Source organism: Eublepharis macularius, chromosome 14 (assembly GCF_028583425.1).
Source record: "Eublepharis macularius isolate TG4126 chromosome 14, MPM_Emac_v1.0, whole genome shotgun sequence".
Taxonomy (NCBI): Eukaryota; Metazoa; Chordata; class Lepidosauria; order Squamata; family Eublepharidae; genus Eublepharis; species Eublepharis macularius.
Window position 1 is genome coordinate 38,484,397 of NC_072803.1, and position 10,371 is coordinate 38,494,767.

Sequence of the window (10,371 nt, forward strand, 5' to 3'; positions counted from 1 at the left end):
TCGTCTTCGTCTTCGTCTTCGTCTTCGTCTTCGTCTTCGTCTTCGTCTTCGTCTTCGTCTTCGCCGCCCGCCGCCCGCCGCCCGCCGCCCGCCGCCCGCCGCCCGCCGCCCGCCGCCCGCCGCCCGCCGCCCGCCGCCCGCCGCCCGCCGCCCGCCGCCCGCCGCCCGCCGCCCGCCGCCCGCCGCCCGCCGCCCGCCGCCCGCCGCCCGCCGCCCGCCGCCCGCCGCCCGCCGCCCGCCGCCCGCCGCCCGCCGCCCGCCGCCCGCCGCCCGCCGCCCGCCGCCCGCCGCCCGCCGCCCGCCGCCCGCCGCCCGCCGCCCGCCGCCCGCTGCCCAGGTGGGGGATGGGGGATGGGGGATGGGGGATGGGGGATGGGGGATGGGGGATGGGGGATGGGGGAATTTATTTATTTTTGGCAACCTCTTCTACATGCAAAACTTAAAACTTTTGTGGTACAAAGTTGTAATGTTATACAATGGTTCAAATGTCATAAAATTGTAATTTTAGTAACAATCCAACTCAAATAAGTATATAGATAATTCAAACAGTATAGCTTCTATAATCATATTTGGCATAAATATTAAACATAACTTTTAAACATTAACTAAAAAGTAAAAAGTAGAGATGGGTTGAAGGTTTTATCTTAAATCCTGAGCAGCTTGAAACCTTCAAGTAAGAACTGAAAACACGTTTCTCTGTTTTAGAGAAACTGTTTGTCAGTACAAAATAAACAGAATGGATGTTTTTGTTGCACTCTCCCAGCCAGGAGACAGACTCCTCCTAAGAGTTTAAAGGCTTCTTTCATTAACAAACGCTAGTCTTTTTCATTAAGTGAGGTATCAAAATATAAATGTTTATTTAAATAAAACATAGAAAAATAGAACAGACGAACACAACAAGAATTAAGTTTCCTAACATTTCTTAATGAAATCTAACTCAGTCAGATTAACGATGAAATGCATTCAAGTTACCATAGCACATATTACAAGGGTAACTTTCCTGCCTAGATCTTATGAGATTTCTTTTGGCTAAAACCCTGATCTGCTATTTGGATTACCGTTTTTATATATTATCTTATGCAGAAATCTATGATCTTTTCATATGATAACATAGATAAATATCAAACCAATCATAATTTAATTCTTTTTTACTATTTCCAATCATGTGACATTCTACCTAGCCAAAAGTACCACTATGCCCCGCTGCAAGATAAGAGAGATGGATAGTAAAAATGACAGGAAAAGTTACATGACCAGATCATCCTTGGTCTCTGCTAACAATTACAGAACATTTATCTGATACTGTTCACTATTTTTAATTGGCTGTCAAAGATAAAGAAGCACCAGTTATACACCATCCTAGAAAAAGAACTACAGTGAAGTTCATACAGTGTTATTTAGAATGCATATGTTTCACTAAGTATGTGTTCTAAACCATAATCAGCAGTCTACTGGTTTGAATCGCACTACTGACATGAGCTCAGTAGCTGGCCTTGGGTCAGCCACTCCTCTCAGCCCCAGCTCCATTGTGGGGATAAGAATAACACTAACTTGTTCACTGCTCTGGGTGAGGCACTCATATGTGTAGAAGAGCGGTATATAAGTACATTTATTATTATTATTTATATTTCCATGACACCATCCCTTGACCTGTGAAATTAAGTATTTTGATAAAAATGAAAGTGATACAAAATATAAATGCATTGCATAATGTGTGAGTGTACATATACAAACTTTAAAAATTGTATTGGATAATACCGCAAAGCATGATTACTGAGAAAGCTGCTTTCACTGCTTTCAGTGTGGAGAGCTGCTTGTAGATCAAAACAACCTGGCGAGCTGTCTTCATTCAGAGTGCACTTGATTCTCTTGGCTTTCAATTCTGCTTTCGTTCAGCATGAGTAAATCAATGTGTCAGCAGTAAACAATTGTATCACTCCTCTCTGAATGACTTTTTAAATTTTACTGCCTATCGTGTCAAAGCAATTAAAATTAACAATACAGTTACTAAGCTGCTAAGATCAATTAATGGCTCTTAGGCTTTATCTATTGATCTAGTGACATCTTCAAAACCCATTGGTAACAGACTATACATACTTCTCTTCTATCCACAATATATACACAAGGATTGATTACATATTCTTATCTTCTAAATTACATATTTAAATGACATATTCTTATCTCCTAAATTAATTAGTCAAACTCTTTACATCAAGGATTGGTGACAAGTTGTGGACAGACTATGCTTGGACAGAATGTACACTGAGAATAAATGACATCAAACAAATTGGAAACTTAATAAATCACTTTTATTTAACAAATACATTTCTTCTGAAGTCTCTTTAGAAATTAAACAATAGAAACAAATAAACTATGTGGCATTCCTCAAATCCACGTGTAGGATGCTATGGAAGTGGTACTTAGAGGGAAATTAATCTCCATTGCCTCCTGTCATGAAGAGCAAAAAGAAAACATTAGAAATGAAATGATATCTAGAATAAGAAAACTAGAAGATGAACACAAAAAAGGCCACCCAATCTATAAACTTACTTGCTTGAAAATTAAAGGAAAAAACCTCCTCACATTCTATACAAGCTATTAAAGGCACCCAGGAAAAACTCAAATGAATTCTGTAAAATTAGCCGATGTATTTGCTGAATACTACCAAACCATTTGTACATCAGACAATCCTGACACTAATCATATTTTAAATTATTTATCATCACAGGAAATTATTTGGAAAAAAACTCACAAGAACATAAACAATATCTGGACCAACCAACCACAACAGAAGATGTTACAGTAACTATCAAATCCTTGAAAAAAATAATAAAGCTTCAGACAGGGATGGATTCCCTGCCAAATTTTTACAAAAAAATACATTCACCTACTTTCAACTCCACTAACTGCCACATGCAACTCTGTTGTGATAGGAGGTAGCATCCCTCTATCTTGGTCAGAGACTGAAATAGTAGTTACTCCAAAAAAGGACAACGATATTACAAATACTAAATCTTCTCAACCAATACCCTTACTGAATCAAGACCAAAAGATCTTTACAAGCATATTTGCCAAAAGATTGTCTAAATTTAAATAACCAACTACATTCACCTTGACCAGACTGGCTTTATGCCAATCAGGAATCTTTTTGACAATACACGTAACACTTTAACTATAATTAATTTCTGTGAAGCTTACAAAACCCCTGCATTACTTCTGGCCTTTGATATAGAGAAGGCATTTGATTAAGTGGAAATACCATATCTAAAACTTTTACTTCAAAAAATGGGTTTTGGTGATCAATTCTAAAATGCCATTAATGCTCTTTATCTTTTTCCAAAAGCTACAGTTAGGACTAACAATGTACATTCGATAAATATCCATATAACAAGGGGAACTAGACAAGGCTGTCCCCTTTCCCCATTTCTGTTTGCCATAACTATAGACAGGGCTGGTGCTACCATTAGACCAACTAGGCAGCCGCCTTGGGCACAGACCTCACGAGGGGCATAGTTTTATACAGATTACTTTCTTGAAAAAAATGCAACTAAGATAACCTATTGAGCACCCCCTAAATGGTCCTGTCCACAGACATCAAGCAGCTCAAAAGCTCACCGTAACATTTATTTATTTATTTATTTATTTGATTTATACCCTGCCCTCCCCACAGATGGGCTAAGGGGTGGCTAACAACATTAAAAATACATTAAATCACAGAAACATACAATCAATAATATTTTTTTAAAAATAATTAAAATACTCCAGGAGCAGGCTATTTAAACAAATATTGGGAGTCCGTATACAGGCATGGCAGATGGCTGAGGGCAGCTCCGGAAGAAATGGTGGTCTTAGATGGAAGAAGAAGGACACTCGCTGGCACTCAGCCAAAGGCCCAGCAGAACATCTCCATTTTACAAGCCCTGCAAAACTGTAACAGGTCCCACAGGGCCCAGATCTCCAGTGGGGAGAGCATTCCACCAGGCCAGGGCCAGGGCAGAAAAAGCCCTCGCCCTGGTTGAGGCCAGATGGATGTCCTTTGGGCCAGGGACCACCAGGAGTTGCTTGTCTGCAGAGCGCAACACCCTGCAGGGGACATAATGGAAGAGGCAGTCCCACAGGTATGGAGGTCCCAGTCCATGAAGGGCTTTAAATACCAAGGTTAACACCTTGAACCGGATTTGGAACTCCACTGGAAGCCAGTGCAGCTGGCACAGCACATGATGAATGTGCGCTTGGATGGGCGTTCCGGTAAGGACGCGTGCCATTGCATTCTGGATCAGCTGTAACTTCCGGGTCAGGCCCAAGGGCAGTCCAGGATAGAGTGAGTTGCAGTAGTCTAGCCTGGAGGTGACCGTTGCATGGATTACTGTGGCCAGATCCTGGGGTGAAAGATAGGGTGCCAGTTGCCTGCCCTGTCAAAGATGAAAAAAGGCAGACCTGGCAACAGTCGTGACCTGGGCCTCCATTGAAAGTGTGGCATCCAAGGTCACACCCAGACTCCTCACCATCAGTGAAGGTTTCAATTGTACCCCATCGAGGGGTGGGAGCCGGTTCCCAGCTCAATTGCCCCATGATCCAGACACAGAACCTCTGTCTTCAGGGGATTCAATTTCAGGCGACTCTGATGTAACCATACCGTCACAGCCTCAAGACCCTTGACCAAGGAATCCAAAGCAAGATCGGACTGGCCATCTGTAATGATTCCAAGTAAATGTGTGCATGTATCTTTAAATGCTTGATGAGATAGGTGAAGAGTGGGGGGTGAAGGAGATGGATGAGTGAGTGATATGATTGGTTGAGGACTGAGAGGGTGGGCGGAGTAAATGCAGTTTGAGACTGAGAATAGAGAGAAAAATTTTAGTCAGAAGAAAGCAGGCTAGCTATGTGCTGCCTGAATATGTTGAAGTGTTTATGAGAGAAATATAACCTGTGTGGAACCTGAACTGAGCATGTTTGTGAAAGGACACTCAGTCAGGGAAAGAGAGGCCAGCTGTGTGAATGAGAGTCAATGAAGTAACTTTAAGAACCGAGAACTACGTTTATGAAACAGATACGCTTCTTGACTAAATAAAAGTTTATTTTTGTTTTGTTATATCCCAGTGTAGCTGTCATTGCTATATCCCATTCCTATCTTCAGGGCCACATAGAACCACGAAAGAGCCTGACGCTTAGGAACGTTACCAAAGGGAAAATTTAAATAAAATATCTTGGAATAAAATATTCCTGGTGGCAGCAGACTACCCAGAGGGTTAAGGGATAGATTAAAAGAAAAATCTCCCCTAGAGAAAGTAAAGGTCATAACTAGGGGTGTGCAAGCCAAAAATTTTCGGCTATAGCCGAAAGTAGAAAGCCGAAAGAAAATTCTCTATCGTTAAAGCTGAAAGCCGAAACAAGAATCTCTTTCGGGATTCGGGATTCGGGATTCTTTCGGCATTATTTCGGCATTCTTTCGGCTTTTTTCTATGGGAAAATGCCTCCGTCTTCCAGGACGCCTGGAGGAGGCATTTTCCCACCGAATAAGCCCAAAATTGGTGGGGACCTTCCTCTAACCCTTCTCTAACAACCACCCAAGTTTCAGACAGATTGGACTTTGGGGGGCCATGTTATGGCCCCCCAAAGCAGGTCCCCCCATCCTCCCATAAAGGAGCATCTTCTTCATTATTTCCTATGGGGAAAAAATGAAGAAGCAGGCTTCCTTTGCCAGGGGTGGCATTTTGCATGCAAAATGCCCCCTTACCCTCAGGGGCCCTTCTCCCACCCCTCCTCCCACCCCCCACCAAGGCTCAGCCTGCTCCCACTTGGGGGGGCCATTTCATGGCCTCCCCAAGTAGGTGCTCTAATCTCTACCACTGACAGCTGGGGGAGGCTTGTGTTGCCAGGGGTGGCATTTTGCATGCAAAATGCCCCCCAACCCTCTAGGGCCCTTCTCCCACCCCTCCTCCCACCCCCCACCAAGGCTCAGCCTGCTCCCTCTTGGGGGGGCATTTCATGGCCTCCCCAAGTAGGTGCTCTAATCTCTACCACTGACAGCTGGGGGAGGCTTGTGTTGCCAGGGGTGGCATTTTGCATGCAAAATGGCCCCCAGCCCTCTGGGGCCCTTCTCCCACCCTTCCTCCCACCCCACACCAAGGCTCAGACTGCTCCCACTTGGGGGGGCCATTTCATGGCCTCCCCAAGTAGGTCCTCTCAGCCCCTAAAGTCCACCCCTTACAGCCCCACACAAACCCAATTCCCCCCCAGCTGCCGCACACAGACCCAAATCCCCACATTAGCCCCTCACAGACCCAAATCCACCCCCACCTGCCCCACACCCATAACCCCAGGAACAGGCTGGCAAAGGCCAGCCCTCTCCCTTTGTTCCCTATGCTGGGAACTTCTAAACTCTCTTTCCCTGGGCAATTCTGCACAGCCCAGGGGTGCCACAATGGTGGGCACACTTCTGAGTGCCAGCTGGTCCCTGTGAAAGAACACCTGAACCACAGACACCCTCCCTCAAATTCCCCCACCACCTACAGAGATAGCTGGCCAGCCAGCCCCATTGTTCCCTATGATGGGAACCAACTGCACAACAAAGAATAAAACAAGAACAACACAAAATAAAGTTTTTAAAAAATTATTTTCTCCCTTCCAAAGTACAAGTAGGCAAAGCATTATGACACATTACACCAGCAGTCCCCCACACAGAAAAATAACACAACTCACTTAACATCAGAGAATCACAAAGCACGATTCCTGTCAAAAACACTTTATTTCTTGAACAGCTTTAGGTTACACAGCAGGGGGGAACACCAAAGGGCTTGGCAGCAGTATCTTACACAAAAATAACACAACTCACTTAACATCAGAGAATCACAAAAGCACAATTCCTGTCAAAAACACTTTATTTCTTGAACAGCTTTAGGCTACACAGCAGGGGGGGGGACACCAAAGGGCATGGAAGCAGTATCTTACACAAAAATAACACAACTCACTTCACATTAAAGAATCACCCCAAAAAATTGCTGTCAAAAGCACTTTATTTCTGTGACTGCTTTAGGTTACACAGTAGGAAGGCACCACAGAGCAGGAAAGCAGTGTACTACACAAAAATAACACAACTCACTTCACATCAGAGAATCACACAAACACAATTGCTGTCACAAACGGTGAAGTGGGTTGTATTATTTTTTGTAGTACATTGCTATCATGCCCTTTTGTGCCCTCCTACTGTGTAACCTAAAGCTGTTCAAGAAATAAAGTGTTTTTGCCAGGAATTGTGTTTTTGTGATTCTCTGATGTTAAGTGAGTTGTGTTATTTTTGTGTAAGATACTGCTTCCATGCCCTTTGGTGTCCCCCCCCTGCTGTGTAGCCTAAAGCTGTTCAAGAAATAAAGTGTTTTTGCCAGGAATTGTGTTTTTGTGATTCTCTGATGTTAAGTGAGTTGTGTTATTTTTGTGTAAGATACTGCTTCCATGCCCTTTGGTGTTCCCCCCCTGCTGTGTAGCCTAAAGCTGTTCAAGAAATAAAGTGTTTTTGACAGGAATTGTGCTTTTGTGATTCTCTGATGTTAAGTGAGTTGTGTTATTTTTGTGTAAGATACTGCTGCCATGCCCTTTGGTGTTCCCCCCCTGCTGTGTAGCCTAAAGCTGTTCAAGAAATAAAGTGTTTTTGACAGGAATCGTGCTTTGTGATTCTCTGATGTTAAGTGAGTTGTGTTATTTTTCTGTGTGGGGGACTGCTGGTGTTATGTGTCATAATGCTTTGCCTACTTGTACTTTGGAAGGGAGAAAATAATTTTTAAAAAACTTTATTTTGTGTTGTTCTTGTTTTATTCTTTGTTGTGCAGTTGGTTCCCATCATAGGGAACAATGGGGCTGGCTGGCCAGCCATCTCTGTAGGTGGTGGGGGAATTTGAGGGAGGGTGTCTGTGGTTCAGGTGCTCTTTCACAGGGACCAGCTGGCACTCAGAAGTGTGCCCACCATTGTGGCACCCCTGGGCTGTGCAGAATTGCCCAGGGAAAGAGAGTTTAGAAGTTCCCAGCATAGGGAACAAAGGGAGAGGGCTGGCCTTTGCCAGCCTGTTCCTGGGGTTATGGGTGTGGGGCAGGTGGGGGTGGATTTGGGTCTGTGAGGGGCTAATGTGGGGATTTGGGTCTGTGTGTGGCAGCTGGGGGGAATTGGGTTTGTGTGGAGCTGTAAGGGGTGGAATTTAGGGGCTGAGAGGACCTACTTGGGGAGGCCATGAAATGGCCCCCCCAAGTGGGAGCAGGCTGAGCCTTGGTGGGGGGTGGGAGGAGGGGTGGGAGAAGGGCCCCAGAGGGTTGGGGGGCATTTTGCATGCAAAATGCCACCCCTGGCAACACAAGCCTCCCCCAGCTGTCAGTGGTAGAGATTAGAGCACCTACTTGGGGAGGCCATGAAATGGCCCCCCCAAGTGGGAGCAGGCTGAGCCTTGGTGGGGGGTGGGAGGAGGGGTGGGAGAAGGGCCCCTGAGGGTAAGGGGGCATTTTGCATGCAAAATGCCACCCCTGGCAAAGGAAGCCTGCTTCTTCATTTTTTCCCCATAGGAAATAATGAAGAAGATGCTCCTTTATGGGAGGATGGGGGGACCTGCTTTGGGGGGCCATAACATGGCCCCCCAAAGTCCAATCTGTCTGAAACTTGGGTGGTTGTTAGAGAAGGGTTAGAGGAAGGTCCCCACCAATTTTGGGCTTATTCGGTGGGAATATGCCTCCCCCAGACGTCCGGGAAGACGGAGGCATTTTCCCATTGAAAAGCCGAATGAAAGACGAAAGAATCCCGAAACGTTTCGGCTTTTTTCTTTCGGCTACCCGAAACGTTTCGGGATTCCCCGAAACGTTTCGGCATTCCCTGAAAGAAGCCGAAACACTTTTGTTTCGGCATTCTTTCGGCATTCTGAATGCCGAAACGCACATCCCTAGTCATAACACCATCCATCAGCAGATAGAGCTGAGTGTCATCCGCATACCGGTGACAACCTAGCCCAAAGCTGCTGGCTAACCGGGCAAGGGGGCACATATAGATGTTAAATAGCATCGGGGAAAGAATCGCCCCCTGAGGGATGCCACATACCAAAGAATGGTAAGCAGACATCTGTTCCCCGAGTGCCACCCTCTGTCCTAGATTGTGAAGGAAGGAGTTCAGCCATTGCAGGGCTGTTCCACGAATCCCCACATCAGCAAGGCAGTGGGTCAGAAGATTATGATTGACCATGTCAAATGCTGCTGTAAGATCTAAAAGTATCAGCAGTGCCGACCCACTCCGTTCCAGGTGTCGCCGCAGATCATCTGTGAGGGCAACTAGAGCCGTCTCTGTACCATGGTCAGGCCTGAAGCTGAACTGGAATGGATCCAGGATAGAGGCATCACCCAGGTATACCTGCAGCTGTTCCACTACCGCCCTCTCAGTTACCTTACCCAGGAACAGAATATTCAAAACTGGGTGATAATTGGCTAGATCAGCAGGATCCAGTGATGGTTTCTTTAATAAGGACCGCACCACGGTCTCTTTCAGTGAGTCTGGAGAGAAAGAGAAAGATTAGAGATTAAAGATTAATGATGTCAGCTAATGGTGTCCAAATCCCATCACCACCACTTTTCACCAGCCATGATGGGCATGGGTCCAGTGGGCACATGGTAGGTTTCACAGCATGCAGGACCTTGCCCACCTCCTCCTGGGAGAGTGGCCTGAATTGATCTAATATCAACCCTGAGGACAACCAAGGGGCCTCCAGTACACATACTGCATCAACTGTGGTGGACAGATCCCGGCGGAGTGACAAGATCTGATCCACAAAATACTCTCCAAAAGCCTTACATCTTATTACTGAATTTACATTTTTATTTGTCCCATGTGTGAGGGACATTAAAGACCAAATCACTCTGGAAAGATGTGCTGGGCGAGAACTAGTGGACACAGTGGAAGCGGCATAGTAGTCTCTCTTTGCAGCTTTCAATGCCATCTCATAGGCCTTCATAAACGTCCTATAAGATGTTCTTGTCACTTCATCATGGAGTCGCTGCCACACCCGCTCTAGCCGTCTCAGCTCGCATTTGATTTGTCGTAGCTCATCAGTATACCAAGGAGCGACTCTAGTTCAGGGGTGGAGAGAGCGACGGGGAGCTATCTCATCAATAGCTTCAGAGAAACGGGCATTCCAGTCCTCTATCAGCTCATCCAATGAGCCACCAGGGGGCATCGGATCCTGCAGAGTGTTCAGCAATTCAATTGGATCCATTTGACTCCACGGGCGAGCATAAATCAGCTCGTCGCCCAAGCAGAAGGGGGTCATGGTGCCCAGACAAGCCCTCAGGATGAGGTGGTCTGACCATGGCACAGCTATAGCTTCATCCAGATCCACCTGTATCCCG